Below are 13,440 nucleotides of genomic sequence, written 5' to 3'. Positions count from 1 at the left end.
GAAGAGTAATGACTTTCAAGATTTTCTGTGAAAATCAGAGATATTGTGTAGAGTAAGCCAGCACTTACTGGGCAGTTGATAAATAGTAGATATTATTCTCTGGAGTTGGACAGCCCTGGATTCAAGTTCAAGGGCTGACTGATTGCTCATTGAATGACCCATTGTAAACTCCATAACTTCTCAAAATGTCATTTATTTGTAAAGTGGATGGTATGGTCTCAATTGTATTCCCCCCAAATCCATATGTTGAAGCCATAACCCCAATGTGATGGTATTTGGAGATAGGGCTTGGGAGATAATTGGAGAAGTCATGAGGGTGGGGACCTCATGATGGGATTAGTCTTATGAGACCAGAGAGCTTGCTTCCTCTCTCTCTCTCTCTCTCTTTCTCCACCATGTGAGGACACAGCAAGAAGGTGCCCATCCGAAAATCAGAAAGAGAGCCCTCATCAAGAATCTAATGGCTGGCACCTTGATCTCATTCTTCTTCAGAACTGTGAGAAATTCCTGTTATTTAAGCCATTTTATATATTTTGTTATGGCAACCTAACCTAATGCAGTGGACATAATCCCTACCCTGAAAAATTAGGGAGATAGATATGTATCTATCTCCCTAATTTACACACAGTAATACAGATATATATCTGTATTACTGTGTGTACAGCACTTGGAACAGTGCTACCTGTAATAAGAGGAACCAATGAGTATAAATGGTATTATTTAATAATTGCATTCATCATTATGCCCTTGCTTCTAATTCTTTTGCAGGATTTCTCCTCATGTTAACTTTGCTAAACACTCCTCAAATCTGATGATAAAACGATTGCAGGGTATGTGGATGAGATGAGAAGTGTGGAAGACTAAATCACATCATTGCCTTTCAACTTTGTTGCCACAGATTAATTTCTATCCCAGCATCTCATCTTTGGACCAGCACATATTTATATAAGAACAACAAGGCTATCAACCTTCTTTCTGGGTTCAACCTATCCAAGAGAATAAGTCCTCTCACGTGGCTCATTTTCTGGTGACGATCCTTTTGTCAGAGCGCAGTTGTCTCCTGGGTGGTATCTTGCACATGTGTTTTCCATTAAAGTAGCAACTAAAGAGTGGCAGCTGTGAATCTTTCTGGCTGGAGCTCATATTCTGTTTTCTTCTTTTGTAATTAGCCTAGGGTAGAAGTTTTTGGAGGAAGGGAGGGGGAATCTTCTTTGTGAATTGAAAATTGGACTTCATGCATATGACATTGGGTTAAATTGCTCAAACTTAGCTGTGATGAAAACTTTCCCCGGTTCTCCCTCTCTCGTTAAAATTTCCTCATTTATAAGTACATTTCTCAGGCTTTACATTGCTACAGTTTTCAAGCATCTAATTTTGATTAAAACATTATGTTAAAGTATTGAAAATATGATTGAAGTTTTAAAAGTGAAAAGAAAAGAAGACAGATGCCTCTGATTTTTTAAGGACTATTTTATCGTGGTGAATAATACTGTTGGAATCATCTATATATGTAGTAAAATTCATAGACATGAATGAACAAGCTATTTGGGGGTCACCTTTAATAGTTTTTATTATTTTACTTATGAGAAAAGACATTGTGTATAACCATTATTGAAAAAGTTGGGCAGTTTCTTATTAAGTCAAACATATATGTACCATGTGACTCAGTAATTCTACTCTTGGGTATTTACCCAAGAGAAACCTTATACTCAGATGCTTCTAGAAGTTGTATTCGTAATTGCCCAAACTGAGAGTAACTGAAGTATCCTTCAGTGAGTGAATGGATAAACAAACTGTGATACATTCATACAATGAAATACTCCTCAGCAGCGAAAAGGAGTAAATTATCAAGACAAGGAACAATTTGGATGAATCTCAAAAGCATTTCTGATGAGTGACACGTTACATAACAAAAATTATATGACGTTCTTGAAAAGATAAAACCATAGTGACAGAGGACAGATCAGTGGACTGCCAATAGTTTATAAATTAGTAGCACCAGGGAATTTGGAGGGTGATAGAATTGTTCTGATCAGCAGTGGTGGTTCCATGTCCCTATATATATAGAAAAATTCATAGAAGTATACATTAAAATAAGTCAATTTTACAGTGCTAATTAAAAAGAAAAAAGACTGGTGGTGGGAGTGGGAAGATATTATGCCTCTTCCAGGAATATAAAAAATTATCCCAATATGGTATGCAGTGAGGTATTTAAGTGTGTGTTGAGTCAAATCTATTATGGAATTTCTATACAGGTAGGAAATGTCACAGAGATATTAATTTGTTTATTTGTTTTTAGAGAGAGAGAGAGAGAGCAAGAGTGAGTGCGAGCAGGGGCAAGGGCCAAGGGAAAGGGAGAGAGAATCTTAAGCAGGCTCCACACGGAGCTCAACTTGGGGCTCGATCTCACAACACTGAGACCATGACCTGAGCCCAAATCAAGAGTTGGATGCTTAACTGACTGAGCCACCCAGATACCCCATAAAGAGATTTATTTTTGATTATTATGCATAATGAAGGGAAGGAGAGAAGATGGGTTCAGTATTACCCATGGTTTCTCATACAATAACTAAAAATTGTGAGACAACATAATGAATTAACAAGACTCATAAATTTTTTTTTGAAATCTGTAATCCTCACCAATTATTAACTTTCTGATCTCCATTACATTTTCAAAAATGAATTGCAACTGGATTCTGAGATGCTTGAGATGGGAAGTAGTTGGGTGAAAAGTGGGAGTTCACTTTCCTTTATACTGTACATCAGCTATTCATATCCTACCATCTGAAACTAATTTGTTTTGTGTGATTTATTCCATAAAGTTGATGGAGTAAACAATGCATGCACAGTTCCTCAGATGTGTATTCAGCAGGGACGTGCTTGCCTGTGTATGATTTTCAGCTTTCTCAGAGCTTTCAGAAATACCATCCAGCACATGGGGTGTCATGTGGGTTCTCGGAGGGCCTATGATTTATAGACTCAGGTACTTGCGTGTGTCTGTGTTGTTTTTTAATCTGTGACTGATGTGATACGGGCCATGGTCCCCATTCCCAAATTATTCCTATGTCCAGTTCAGTGAGTTAATAATGGGGAACAGACACGTCTACTCTATGTCTCTGTTCCCAATAAGCAGAACGAGATTGGGACTGTTTAGTCAAATGGATGAGAAGTTAAAGCATTGTGCTTTGTCACTTGCCTCCTAAGGAAATGAGAGGTACCTCAGATGGTGCATTTTCCACAGATGCACTTAGTTGCTGGGTGTGGCCTGACTTCACTTCCGTGATGTGGATACAAAAGCATTTCACAAAGTTTCTCAAACTCTTCTACCTTCCATTCTTATGGCCAGGAGCTTTGCTAAGTGATGGCATGATATAGAGGAGTCCTTCTCACAGTCCTTCCCATGGACCTCACAAATTTCTTCACAGTCCTTCTAATACAAGCAAGTCCTTATCACACTACATGTTCTAAACTGCATTTTCCCTCCTTTAAGGAGAGGCTATACTAGAGCCAATATGGGTCACATCTGGTGCTATTTCTCCCCCAAATGCATATTTTTGTTTTGTCCCCATAATTAAATTCAAGCATTACTTAAATATTTCTCTTCTGATTCCATATGCCATCATTGTCACTTTAAGATAGAGTACAAATAATGTCTTAGAACATTAGTTCTAGAAATATACTTTTGAGTTTCTCCTTGTAGTGAAAGTACTTCTTCTCCAGGAATCTTCTGGCTTACACTTGAACTTTGGCATGTGGTTCCCTCTTGCCTTACATTCTTAGAGGCTATCAGTCCTTATGTTATTCAAAAGTATTTTTGGAACATCTTCTATATATCAGGCAGTGTTCTAGGTATTGAAGAAATAAGATAAAGTCACAGGCTTCTTGGAGTGAAGAAGAAATAGAATCAACAAGGAGATACAAATAATTTCAGAGTGCTAAGAAGGAAATAAAACATACCATAGAGCAAATGTGTGTGTAAAAGTGGGAAGATTGCATTATCTTACACAACAGGTGGTCATGGAAGAACTCTTTGAAGAGTTCACATTTGACCTGAGTCTGGAAATAAGAAGCAGGCTGTGTAAAGATTGAAGAAAGAACATTCTAGAGCAGGTTGTTTAATCCACTGGGCACTGCACTCTTCATGTTTGAGGAATGGGGATGAGAATTGCCTCTCTTACCATTTTACTTAATATTCCACTTAAGGAATTATTTCTTCTCCTTCAAGCCTTGGGCTGGGTGGGATCAGAGATCCTAAGATCCAAGAAAGTATCCACTTCTTCATATCCACTTCCACCAGGGAACCAAAGTCATAATTCTGTGAAATTGGAGGTTGCTGCAGTTCTGGTTTCTATAACTGGTCATAGGCCTATGTTGATAATCATAACATCAATTCTAGTCCTTACTCTCTGCCAGAACCTTGGCTGGTCAGGAATTTTTATCAGGTGGTGTGAATCAAATGTTGGTGCCTACAGGACACAAGGCCTTGATGATCTTATCTTTATTGCATCCCCGCTCTCTCTACTGACCAGTGTTTCTGTGCTTGGGAGTACTGTGGTGTGTTACAGCAAATCCCCTGTGTTCCAGACATAGTCTTCCTTGCCCCTATTGTGTAGCAGCAACACAATTTTCCCTTGGTAATTGAGGCCAATCACCTTGGACAGTACAAAGAAGTGCATGTTGGTGTAGTGGTTTAAAAAGCCCCAAGGAAACTTAGTGCTCAGCTTAACAGAACTATATTTGAACAAAAATTGTTTCCTTTCCTTCCTTTTTTCTGCTACCTCATTTGAAGAGTACTGGTGGTGACTAACTTTACAATTTAGGTTTGAGGTAGGTGTAAACTGAATTAACATCACACTCAGCATCAATACAATGATTATAGGTAGTTTTGTGGCAACTATGATAGGTACCTGAGTTTTTCATCCAGATAAAGGACAGGAGATGATGTTGAGGAACAAAAGTGATGAATTGTACTGGAAATTTAGCATTTACCTTTCCATATATACTTTCTACTCTTTTGTGTGCCAGTAGGTTTACCTCTCAGACTCTATGGGTTCTTTTGCCTTTTGGCATCCAGGTGAGTTTAGCCAACAGGAGACACTAGATGGAACTCAAAATGCAGGAGGAAGAAGGAAGTTAGACTATTTTTAACTAAACTCCCATACCCAACCATGCTATCTAGGATTTGATAGTGGCTTCTTCTCTCTACCTGAGGCATACACACACACACACACACACACACACACACACACACCCTTCCTGTTAGTGGCTCCTTTCTTAGGTTCCATTTCTGGTGATCACTCACTCTACTTTAGTCCCTTCAGGACTAGGTATGGTTAAAAGTCCTTGGATCCTTCAAAGTCTCTGGGTTCTCTAACCCTCTATAGGCCTTTGTGAAGTTCCTTCAATTACCCTTCAGAATATCTATCAGGTTCCTACTGGAACTTTGACTCCTAAATATAGGGAGCAAATTGTATGGCATAAAATGGAGAAGGCAGACAGTAGGCAGCAATAAACAGCTTTTATTATATTGCAAATTTAATAGGAAATTGAGGATTTGGGGCAAGGGAGTCATGTGCTTTCCTCCTTTTCAGAGTATCTGTTGTTCATATGTGTATGGAGGTTCTCTCAGTTGTAGTCAAGCCTCATCTCTATATAGCCCAGGGCAATGACATCATTACATATACTTGAATTATATTCTGCATTTTAAAAATTGAGGTATAATTGACACATGTTGTATTAGTATAATATGTAATGATTCAATATTTGTATATAATGCAAAATTATTACCACAATAAGTCTAAGTCATGCCCCCTGTGTTTTTAACAATTACTCCAGCTATCTAGGGAGAGATTGTATTTGAGAAACACATAAACACACAGCAATAGTAATAAATGAATGATTATTATATTAATGGCTAACATTTGAGTGCTTATTTTATCCCACACACTGCCTTAGGCGCTAAATACATATTCTTCTCTCATCTTCATAACCTCCTCATGAGGTTATTATTTACATTTTGCAGATGGGAAAACTGAGGCATAAGAAGTCAAGCCACTAGCCAAATAACAGTAAGTAGTGGAGCATTCTGACTCTAGAGTCTTCTCTCTTAACCATTAAGTAGGCATTCTGTAGCCCAGTCAAGTTGACACAGAAAACTATCACAGTTCACCCTTTGTCAATGCGGCCACCCATGAGCATCTCCTTAATCCATACTTAATCTCCAGATAAATATAATAACAAGGTTATCATTTCACCTAACATGACAGAGCTATCCTGCATATAACCCAAAAAGCACAAACCCCTTCCCCAGAAGAATTAGGCCTTTGAGTAAAGTTTACTCTTCTTGATATCCTATAACTTGGGTGTTACAATGTAAAATTAGCAATACTTCTTATGTTACATGATAAAGGAACAAGAGAGAAAACAAAAATATATGTGTATTTTGTAAATAGAAAGCATATATGTATATGTGAATACATATACACAAACATAAGAAAATAAGGAGGAAATTCTCATGACAATTGCTGTGTTCATTTCTATAACTGATTATGTAGTTAAGCTCATATTTATAACTACCTTCTTCTATCACCCATTCTGTATTTTCTGCCTTCAGGAAGCACCTCAGCTGGTCATGGTTCTTTACCTGGTGGGATGACCCAAACCTTCTTACCTAAAGGGTCTGAGACATTGATAGTCTTGCCTAGATCATTGTTGTAGTTTTCCATTAACTTGGGGTACGGTAATACTAAAAGACATATGAAGGGATATCTTGTATTCTAGATATATTCTTCCTTTCCTTCATTGTGGAGTAGCAACCTAATTTCTCCTTGATAGTGAGGATCAATCACCCCAGCCAGCCCAGTAATTCTCTTCCTCGCCTCTTGATACAGAGGCAAGGGAAGTTCAAGTGGCTGGGCAACAGTCTTCACTTCCAATTCAATGGAAATCATTGTTGTGTCTCTTGGTGGAAGCATTCCTCCCTTTGGAACAAAGACCTCTAGGCCAGCAGAGCATAAGGTCATGGGAACAGGAAACAAAACTTCTGCTAGTGGGTTGCTAGGGGTGATAGTGAGTGCTACCACTCCCTTTTTCACCCCTTGATTCCTGGACTGGAGAATCCTGGCTATGGGAGAAACAAGACCACATATGGTTGCTGATTTAGAGTGCATACAGCCTTCTGGATAGCCTTGCTCCAGTCCTACATGGTATTACCAGCTGAGGTAACTGAGTCTTCAAAAGGTCATTGCACCATTCTGTCAGGAAAACTGCTTTGGGATTGTGTGGAACATAGTAAAACCACTTAATTCCATGAGCATGGGTCCATTGCTATACTTCTATTTCTGTGAAATGAGTCCCTTGCTCAGAAAAAATGCTGTGTGGGGTAACATGATGGCGAATAAAGCATTCTAAGCCCCCATGGATGGTAGTTTTGGCAGAAGCAATGCATGCAGAGAAGGCAAATCTATATCCAGAGTAAATGTCTATTCCAGTAGGAAGAGAAAGCTGCTCCTTTCACAGTGGTAATAATCCAATGTAATCAATCTGTCACCAGGTGCTTGTTGATCACCCTAAGGAATGATGACATACTGAGAACTCAGTGGCACTCTACTGCTGGCAGATTGGGTAATCAGCAGTAGCTAGGCTGGCCATGATCAATAGAAATCCATATTGCATGGGTGCCTGGGTGGCTCAGTGGGTTAAAGCCTCTGCCTTCAGCTCAGGTCATGATCCTAGGGTCCTGGGACTTAGGCCCCACATCGGGCTCTCTGCTCAGTGGGGAGCCTGCTTCTCCCTCTCTCTCTCTCTGCCTACTTATCTGTCAAATAAATAAATAAAATCTTAAAAAAATAAAAGCCCATATTGCCAAGCCCATGCAAACCCTCCATCCTTTACACCATGGCTACTTTTTTTATAAGCCCATTGGGTGATAATGAGAGTGGCTGGAGAAAGAGGTTGACTGGTATCCACAGAATGGGTATCTTATCCACTTGATTATTAAAATCCTCCTCAGCTGAGGTCACCCTTAGGTGAATATTCATATGCGACATAAATATCTTCATGGTTTTTTTGCCCATTCAGATAGGTCTATTCTCATACCTCTTCCCCAAATTTCTCTGCCACCAGTATTCTAATATTCCTTCCAAATCCTTGACCATCCAGCCAAATCATTTGCCACAGGTGATGAACCAATATATTTATATTTCTGGCCTTTTCTTCTTCCAAGCAAAGTGAACAGCCAGGTTCTGACCACTGGGAAGATTTCCCTTCATTGCTATCCTTCGAAATGTCCCAGAGACTGCAGTGTTGCAACGGTCCACTTTTGGGTGATGTGTGCATATCATGCATAATAATCTGTAAACCGGACTTGAGTCTTTTTGTCCCCTGTTAACTGGTTATAGGAACTCTCCATGAAGCTATACAGGAGAGAAAAGTCAGTGTAGCAGGAAGTGGGACCATGGGAATTTGGGCCACTTCATATAATTTGTTTGTGTCTTTAGGGCCTGCTTAGGCCAGATCATATATATATATATATATATATATATATATATATATATATATACACACACACATATATATATATACCTTTTCTGTTTGATAACTGAGTGCTATTGAGCATGCCCAACTTTATGGCTTGCTGGATCAGATTAACACTCAGTTTTCATGAGTTATCTCGGGTCACATGGTAACTTAGTCATCCATGGTAGAGCATCAGTTTCTACCAAGGTCCAGTTGCAGGCCAAAATCTATTACTCAAAGGAGAATAGTTATTTGGGGAGCTTGGTAGGGCTTTGAACCAAAGTCCTAAGGGACTGCACTGTGACTCACTTATAGGGATATGCCAAAGGCTCCAAACAACATACTTATATGCCACTGACACTTCAGGCACCATTGGATCTGTGAACCATATGGCCCATGATTGATTAGCCAATGCCATGGTCTACATGAGTTAGACTATTCTGATTGCCCCTCTGAATCTGCTGTCCCTTATGGGAACCATGCTTACCTTGCCTTTGGCAGCTGTCATCACCCAGGATCCAGTTATTCCCCTCATATTTAGGTTCCCTCAGTGCAGTGACAGCAGTTCCCACTATAAGATCTGATTTATTGAGAAGAGCTCTTCAAGGATCTAAGGTTCCCTCATGAATTTATAGGTCTTCTGGACCCTCCCACGGTAGGTGAGCAGGTCTTAAATGACAAATCCACTCTAACATTCCAATCTCCCTAAGTCTTTGAACCCTTCCTTTACATTAAACCAAGATAAGTCTATCTTTCTAACTCACCCATTGATGTATGTAGACCACTTTTTGGTCCATGTTTTAGCCAACCAACCAAACTGTTAGGGCTCTTTCAACTCTCCATTCTGTAACATTAAATTGAAATCTCTATTTAGTGAATTCATATCAATAAATTTGGCCTGATTCAACTTTATGTTCCTTAAAACATTATTCTACACTCTTATAATCCATTCTCATAACTATTCTCTGGATTTGTCCATATAAGTTAGAGAACTCAAGTAGTTCTTCTGGAGTATAGATACATCCTGATGGGACACATTGTACCTCATCTTTAAGTGCCTTGCTGAGTGCTGGGACTGTGTCTTCTTACAGGTCTAGAATTAAAGAGGGTGGGTGTGGGGAGCTCCTGAGGAGACTCAGCATTGTCTTGCATCGATACTACCACAGTAGAGATCATTGCAGTTTTCTCAAGCAGTGCAGGGTTAATCCCCTCTAGTCGGAAGGAAGAGGGAGGAGGTGGAGAGACCACTTTCACTAGCAAATGCCTCAGAATTTAGAAGTTCAATATCCCCAGGTCCATCAGGGACTTCTCATCTGTCCCTATTCCAACTCTCAGGATCCCATTCTATCCAATCAGTCCAAGAGTTGTATATATTGGTCTGGAGCTCAGGGAACTATTAAGACTAGAGATATGAATATGTGATTCATTAGCATATGGATAGTATTTAAAGATATAAGTCTAATTCTAAAACCTCCCAGCCTCCCCTACGCAAGGAGAGACTGGAGATAGAGAAAAGCCTGAAGACCTAATCAAGAGTCTTTCTAAAATTTCATATTTAAGTATACATTATTATTCTGAAAAGAAGAATTAAAATGATGATTTCCTGTACAAAAACCTCATTTATTCAAATAATTACTAAGTCCACTATATGCCGGGAAATCTAGATGCTAGAGACACCACACTGAATACTATACAGTCCCAGTCCTCAAGCTATCTACATCTGATAAGGAAAACAGAGAATTAAAAAAACCCAAACAAACAAACAAATAAACAAACAAAAGTACACCAGATATCAAGTACTGATAGATACTATGAAGAAAAATCAAACTGGGTATGAGGATAGAGCCTGCTGGAAATGAGAGGTGCTATCTTACTGTTTTTAAGTTTATTTATTTAAGTAATCTGTACACTAAATGTGGGGCTCAAACTCACAACCCTGAGATCAAAAGTCACATGTTCTTCCAACTTAGCCAGCTAGAGGCCCCTGGAGGTGCTATTTTAAATACAGTAGCTGGGGAAGGTGTTCTTGTAGAGACTTGAAGTGAGAGAGCTAACTATGTGAGTGGTAGGGAATGGAGTAGCTGGGTATGACAAGCAAGGAAGAATGGAAGGAACTGGAAGAGAATCCAGGGGTCTGACTCTGTAGCGTCTTGAGAGTGAGAGGGAAGTGGGAGATGGCAGGGTGAAAAGGGGAGGCAGAGGGAGAACCCAGGAGATGGAGGAAAGGAGAGGAAAGAAGATACAAAAAGCCAGGAGGGCTGGGGTCTTGCAGTTGGCAACTGTTGGAGAATTGAGATTCAGAGGCTCCAGAGCAATTCGTGGGGGCATTAAGAACAAGAGAAGAGATTCCTAGAAGTTCTGCTGAAGCTTATGAATTTCTCTTCCTTTAAAGTTCTTTGTCAGATATGACTAGAATTGGGGATTATTTTATAATTACTTATTTTAAAATAAGTAATTATTTTAAATTAAATAATTACTTGGTTGTATGACCATATTTGGGTTGTTTTTAAATTTAATAAACATTAAATTTATGCCTCACATTACCTACAGGAATGATTCAGAGATCCTGCATAGTAACTTTTTCTCCCTTTGGGGAACATATTCAGCTGAGTGTATGAAGTATAAACACACACACACACACACACACTTATATTATATATTTATATATAATATAACCTATAGTATATGGCAAATAACATTAGATTGCTTATGAAATTTATTTAGCAGGTATGTATCCATAGAAGTTGTATTGTTGCTTGTATACAATATTGTTCGATCCATGTTAAAGCCTGTGTATTTTAAGACTGTTATTCTTCTGGAAACTTTTGATTTCACACAGAATATCATAAATCAATTGTTAGTCTACTCCCTTCACTAGTATGTAAGTGCCATTAGGATAGTGATTTTGCTCAATCCTATCACTCCTATATCACAAATACCTAGGATAGTAGCTTCCATACAATAGGTGTTCAGCAAATGTTTGATAAGTCAATTAGTAAGTGAAGTAAAATGATCTAGCTTGTCAAACTGCCTGGACCCTTCAACTAGAAAATGCTGGAAGTACAAATGACTTTGGGCTAGTTGAAAGTAGAATTTAACTAACAGGTTATCTTTTATAGTAATTACTTTGTAGCATGTTTTTCTTATAATATTTATTTTAGCAGTAATGGTGGGAAATAATCCCTATTCAAATAGCAATACCTATTTAACCCCCATAAGCCCTTAAGTTAAAAAAGAAACAAAAAAGCAACGATAAGGAAAATCCAAAAATTGTCTTTTAATTTTTCCCAAGTTCTAAAAATGATCAGCAACTTTAGTTTGCTTTGTTTAGTATTATATTTAGCAAGGAAAGTACCAGAGTGTTATAGGCACAAACATGGGACTAGATTGACTTCTTTGGTTTCAGTGGTAAATTTGTAAGAGTGTAGGCTAATGGTAGGTGCTTTAGCATTTGGGGACCATCTCTTCTAGAAACATTCTCTTCAGGGTTAAATTAAGAGCGCTTCTTTTACTGTATAACCATAAGCACATCCTAGCACATCTAACATGAAGTGTTCACTGAGGCTTGTTTAGATGCTGAAGGCAATGCATTAGGAACTGATGGTGACCCATTCTTATCCAATCAGTTCCTGATGCAGTATCTGCGACATCAAAAACTCTGTAATAATTATATAAGGTATTTATTTCCAAATGCCATGTGGTAAAATCGATCCAACATCATACTAATGAGTAATTTCCCCACTAATGAGACTGGGAATTTAACTGATTGCTGTCTGTGTGTCTGTCTGTATTTATCTTAATACCATGTAGACCTGAACATTAAGGTTTCACCATATTTTGAGAGACATTGCGAACATGATGTGTGTAAGACTAGTGTAGTATAATCATATATTTCATAGCAAACAAGTGTGGGTAAGTATGTTTTAGAGAGGATATTTTAAAAATAGCTTTCCTTAAGCCACTTTTCCCTATTTTTTAATGATAATTTTTAAAATGTTAAAATCTTAAGGTAGATTTGAATGAAACAACCTGGTGAGCATTTAATTTCAGATTCACTGATTAAGATAAATCGTATGCACATGCTCAAGATAGGTTTATCATGTTTTTAAGTTTTCCTAGAATTCTAGCTCACTGAAATGATAAGGTTAGAATTAGAATTAGTAGATATAAGAGGCATAGGACACCAAGAAGAACATAGTGGTCAGATGTACAACTCGAAGAATGTCACTGACTTCCTACCTTATTGATCATTTTGCAGGTCAGTTTTTGATGATCTTATCAGAAAATTCTATTAGTATCTAAAATTCCCCCAAATATAGAATGAATGACGGGCTCTAGTAATACTTAGAAAATCTACCCTTCTATCTAATGGAATTTTTGGTTTACAGGGCTATCTTGGACAAGAAGGGTTGGAAATGATTGGATAAGGGATTTGGAAGTAGAAAAGAAGAAAAGAAAAAGTGGAAAAGAAGAGACTCTGGAATGGAGACTAGAAAAGTCCACTGATTTCTGTCTGTCTGTCTTCATTTATCTGAATACAAAGTAGAACTGAGAGTTAAGGTTTCACCATATTTTAATTCTACCAATGATGAAATTTTGGAATACTTTAATTCAGCTTATTATTTATTCTCTTTCTAGAGTTCTTATTTATGATCAAATATATTAACTCTATTGTTTAACAGGTATTTCCTTAAGGTTTATATGCTTTTCATAGAGAATATTTAAGTAAAACTAAAGAACTTGTAAACAGAATAGTCCTGGGGAACCTGAAGACCTCTGTTGGAGAAGAAACCCCAGAAGGACCTGAAAAGCCAGCCCATCATGATATTTCCTTGTAGATCTCATGGTCCCTCTTGGGCATAGGTTTGGTTTTTGCAGGTAGATTTGACAGATTAGGGAAGGGAGTTAACAACTCCTGCAGTG

The sequence above is a fragment of the Lontra canadensis genome, unplaced genomic scaffold (genome assembly GCF_010015895.1).
Source record: "Lontra canadensis isolate GAN:19392208 unplaced genomic scaffold, GSC_riverotter_1.0 scaffold61, whole genome shotgun sequence".
Lineage (NCBI taxonomy): Eukaryota > Metazoa > Chordata > Mammalia > Carnivora > Mustelidae > Lontra > Lontra canadensis.
The sequence above is the reverse complement of the archived record's forward strand: the minus strand, read 5'-3'. Positions refer to the sequence as shown.